The sequence below is a fragment of the Lates calcarifer genome, unplaced genomic scaffold (assembly GCF_001640805.2).
Source record: "Lates calcarifer isolate ASB-BC8 unplaced genomic scaffold, TLL_Latcal_v3 _unitig_1544_quiver_3358, whole genome shotgun sequence".
Classification (NCBI taxonomy): Eukaryota; Metazoa; Chordata; class Actinopteri; family Centropomidae; genus Lates; species Lates calcarifer.
Window position 1 is genome coordinate 2,150 of NW_026115597.1, and position 5,374 is coordinate 7,523.

A 5,374-nucleotide genomic window follows, 5' to 3' on the forward strand; every position below is an offset into this window, starting at 1 on the left:
CCTTTTTAATGTTAATTTAAATAACTGTTCTGCTTGAAGAGTGTGATAATACTTTGAGTTACCTTTTTAGCATTTTTCCATTATCGTGTAAAACTGTACAAACTTAATGTCCTTGCTAAGTCAGACTTTAAATCATTTGCTGATAGTAGAATCCAGGATGCTAAATGACAATAACATGCTTTACTAACCTGATAAAAACACAATTGTGTGTGTGTGTGTTTTGTTTACCTGTACTCTACCTGTTTGTTGACAATGTTTACAATATTACATACTGAAATGTAAAATAAAAATTCAAAAATGTTCAATATCTACCTTTGTATATGTGATTGGTAAGTCTGTAATCAGAAAACATCTCTCTGTTGTCCACACCAGCAGGTCCCAGGTCAGCCAGTTCAGCCCACCACAGTTCTCCAGGGCAGTTTTCCACCACCTCTTGAGTCCAGCAGCACGCCTGCACCCAGGTCAAAAAAACTGAGCACAGCCCGGCCAGCCTGGTGCTAAGAACACCGCTGTTTCCTTAATTACAAAGAGGCACATCGCCTGGTTCCCTTTACTGGTATTCCATTCATCACAAAAGGTCAGGTGTGGAAGGTACAAAGTTCAAATAATCTTTTTTCTCACCATACCTTTAATCAGCAAGTCAGTGGTTGTGTTATCACGCCTTATCCATTCAAAAGAAGATATGACTTTTTTTCTCCTCCGTGATGCTGAAATATAGCAAGTGATGCTCTGGGTTCAAAGCTGTTGTAATGCATGAGAATAGTTTAACTGTGGCTTCTGAAAACTGGCAGTAAGTCTGCACAGCAGTTAGCTCGCTGTATTTTTCATAGAAAATGTTGCCTTTATTCTTCAACAGCCATGTTGTAATTATAGAAATAACAAACAATTAGTTGTTTTTTATTTGAGTGAGTGACATTTCAATTAAATCTGCAATTTTTTTGTTTGGTTCCTTCTCTCACATTTGTACATATATGATGTCCTAAAACAATTAAAAAGTTACTTGAGAGTTATTTTTCGGTGTTAAATATATTTTGTTCCTCATAAAATTAAGCTGCTAGCTCCACTAGTTATCAGTTTTACAGCCTCAAATAGGGGAATGGTTAACAGTAAATCATTGTCACAAAAGGAAGAGGATTCCTTAATAGTTTGTAATAGTTAGGAGAGTAGATGTACATTAAACTACTCAGTATTTCTGTGGTGCTCATGACTTTGAATACTTTAAAAATGTTCTTTACAAAACCAAAAATACTGTGGTGAAAGCTTTTCTGCTACTTTTTGCTTGACATCTTTTGTCCACAGTGTGTCTTTAAAAAAAATGGCAGAATAACACATATGAACAGATTTTTATGCCAAACGATCAATTACTAAAGGTGAAAATCAGGCTAATGACAGTGGATATTTTGACAAAATCCTACTGTATTTTAACTGTATTGTGGTCTGAATGGGCATTTTTCACTGAACACACTTTGTCATGTTACAGTAGGAAAAACACTGAATAATCAGATTAATGATGGCTGAATTCCATTTAGCTGCTTCACTCTTAGGGTCGTGGTATTGGAACAAAGCCATCATTAATGTCATTAATAACAACTCTGCTTTTCCAACTATATGACAAGTTAAAATGTCTGCTGTGAAAATGACCTACACTAACTGTAGATGACCGGTTGCCGTGACAACAGAAACATGCATAAAAAAATGGACTATTAGACTAAGAAATCTTTATTCTTAATAAAATAATGTAAGAGGTGGGCTACATGGGTCAGAGTGGTCACAACATAACAACACATGGGCCTCAGCAACTGCTTCACAAACTGACTCTAACATGAGGAGCATATGGCGGGTGTTGACGTCACCCTTTGCATCATCACAACATCTCCACTGAACCACCGGACTTGACTTTTGTCACACTGAAAGTTTGTTTGTGCCTTTTGGCGCGTCGTAGATGGGATATATACAGATTTCTGAGGAGGCATGTTAACCCAGGTCAAGTATACCTTCCTTCCCTGGACATGTTGCAGAAGAGCACATGCCCACATTGTAATTCACCACAAGCTGTTATCATTCTATCAGAAGAATTAAGACTTAAACAAAGTGAAGGGTTTCCTGGGGGACTGGGAGATTAGAAAGTTTAGTATGTGTACTTCTTGATCTCGTCGTACAGCACCAACACGAAGGCGCCACCCATGCCTCTGATCACGTTGGACCAGGCACCCTTGAAGAAGGCTCTTGATCCCTCGTCCTTGAGGATCTTCCTCCAGCAGTCGATTGTGCCCTTGTACATGATATCAGCTGTGGAAACAGAGACATAAATAATGATGCGTAATTCCCATGGATATGTGCGTAAAATGCGGAGTTGCGACAAACCAATCAAATTCATCAGTGAAAGGACACAACGGACGCTCACCTCCTTTGCGTCCAGACTGCATCATCATACGACGTCTGACGGTGTCGAAGGGATATGAGACGAGACCAGCTGCAGCGGTGACAGTCTGGGCAATCATCCAGCTGACGACGATGTGCGTGTTCTTGGGATCTGGCAGCATGCCTGTACGAGAGAAGAGTTGCCCACTAATCATGAGAAAATATACATATACAGTGTTAAAAAAAAAAAAAAAAAAAAAAGATGTTAACGGTCAGGTCGAACAGATGTGCACACCTTTAGCTGTGTCGAAGCATCCGAAGTAGGCCGCTCTGTAGATGATAATACCCTGAACCGACACGTTGAATCCGAGGTAAAGACCCCTGAGGCCATCGGTTTTTGAAGATTTTGGCGATGCAGTTTCCAAGGCCGGTGAACTCTCTCTCAGCTGCGCCCTTACCAATGTCAGCAGCGAGCCTTGTTCTGGCGAAGTCAAGAGGGTAGACGAAGCAGAGCGAAGTCGCACCAGCGGCGCCGCCGGATGCCAAGTTGCCGGCGAAGTAACGCCAGAACTGTGTTTTTTGATCCACTCCACCGAGGAAGATCTTCTTGTACTTGTCTTTGAAGGCGAAGTTGAGAGCTTGGGTGGGGAAGTAACGGATCACATTGGCCAGGTTGCCTCTCCAGAAGGAAAGAAAACCCTGTTCCTTTGGGATTCTGACCACACAGTCAATGATTCCCTTGTACTGTGTTTCTGCGGTGATCTGTTTGCTGGCATGCTGGACCTACAAGCAAATACAATAGAAGTTCATTAAAAAAAGACGCAAACTCCAGAGTGTGATGAATTATCAAGTGGAACTTGAATTTGTCACAACTTACTTATATATATTACTTATATATATTCTTTTGTATTTCACTTTTGATAACTTAATTACATAATCTTAGTCTGTGTGTCATATTCTCCGTCCAGGCATTATGTACTGTAGTTGTAGCAGCAGCCTACAGGCACTCTCCTGTCACTTGAGAGTCGGCTGTGTATTAGATTACATACTTCAGGTTAAATTTAGCAATTCACTTTCACTAAATATTACTGCGGTCATCTCTTATAGTGGAGTAATAATTAACGTAATAAACGCACAAATAGCACCGTAACTTATTATTATGGCTATTTCATTGAAACACATATTAAGGTGCCCTTGCCATCATCCCCATCATAGTAGCAAAGTCCTGTGCGTAAAACCATCTCCTCACTGACGCAGGACCTCTCACGTGCCCCTTGACATTACGCAGGAGACCACATGAACCTACTCCGTGCACAATTAGACTTTTCTCCCTTTTAGAACAAATTCAAGTTTTACATTTTGGTGTTCGGTTTGTCGGTTAGTCAACATTTACGCACACTTTACGCACAAATCAGTGACCATGCGGCCATGCTGTGGGCAAACAGTTGGTTCAGTTATTTTACCTGCAGCAACAACTTGACTCTCTCAATAGGAGCGACAGCTGTTTTTGAGATGGCAGCGGCGATGCCACCAGCCAAAAAGTCCTTCATAAAACTGACCACCGCGTCCGACATGGTTGGATGCTTCTTGTGCAAATTTGAGACCCTCTGACAGTTCCAAACCTCACCAAGGTCCTCAAGGAAACCCAACGCCCCTCCAAGTGGACGAGGCTCCTCCATCTGTCCTAATATATCAGCGCCATTTATCGCGAGAATTTTGAGTGATGGATTTGCATTTTGTCAAACAGATAAACGAGGTTGAATAAATATCCGAGGTTGAAGGTCAAGACGTGCGCCATGTTCACGTCCAATGCCATTTCCAAGCCGGGGGACGTTTAAAGGACACAATCTGTGTAATTTGATTGTTATTAAAACAAAGATTTATTTCTAATCTAATCTAATCCTCATCATGGTAACGTTTATTACCTTAAATCCTGCTGGTGAACAGCCTTCTCACCCACAATCCAAACACACACTTGTTGGGTCAAGTGAGTTTCCAAACTCCTTAAAATGAAATAAGGAATTATGGAAGTGCATCTTAACAGGGAATCAACGGAAGTTTTTTTTTTTTTTTTACATATTTACAGTCTTCCTACAGAGAGTAGACCATTTTTAACATTTTACACCATATGTGTGATATGACTTCGATGCTTAGTGTTCACCTGAATCTCATTATTTTCACTCATAAACATATTTTTAAGGCCACTAAAGGCAATGCAAAAGTAAAGAAACGTTGCATTAAACCAGGGGAGACGTCACTTCAGGTTGAAATACAAGTCGCTGATTCTGGGTCAGAGGTCAGGTGGATGGTCAACCTTTTTCTGATGGAGAGAAAATAATTATAAAGCTTTCAACCTAATCACTACCCACAACTCGCCCTTCATTTGTTTTATTATTATTGATTTTGTTTAAGGCCTTTTCCTCTCAGCGCATTGGCCGTTTTGGCACCTCTCGGAAACCTGCGTCAAGTTAGGAGGAGATTAGACAGAGTAAAAACGGAACAAACATTTTTTTTGTTTCAAAGTAAGCACACCAGATTGTTTCAGTCAATTTAGTTGTGAAATATCGCACCGGAAATCTAAGTCTGGCCGACTTGACACGTGGGGATTTCACAAGATCTGATATGAAAACGCAACATGATCCAAGCTGGTAATCTGGCCAACTTGGCTTCGTTTTATGTTCCACTGAAGAGACGCTGGACATAACGTACTACAGAACTCCAGTCCGCCAGTCCGCCAGTGTGGCTCGACCCCAACACTACTTCATTCATATAATCACAAAACTTACAGCTTTCAGTTGGCTGTCAAGATTTTTTTCTTTACAATAACAGGTATTTAAAAATGTACATCTGTGCGAACTAATATGGCAATAACGATATGTGTCGTCATTATCCTACTGCAGCTGAATGTAAAATACAAATAAGTTTAAGAGAACCATAACGTCTTTAATAAATTAAACTAAATGAGAATACAATCTGACATATACAGCTGTTTTTGATGTTTCCATCTCATGGC

At 40.4% G+C, this 5,374-nt stretch overlaps 1 pseudogene; it reads right to left on the reverse strand.

Moving 5' to 3' along the window:
* Positions 1 to 1,703: 1,703 nt before the first annotated feature.
* On the reverse strand, positions 1,704 to 4,055 carry LOC108889398 (ADP/ATP translocase 1-like; annotated as a pseudogene).
* Between the last annotated feature and the right edge of the window lie 1,319 nt (positions 4,056 to 5,374).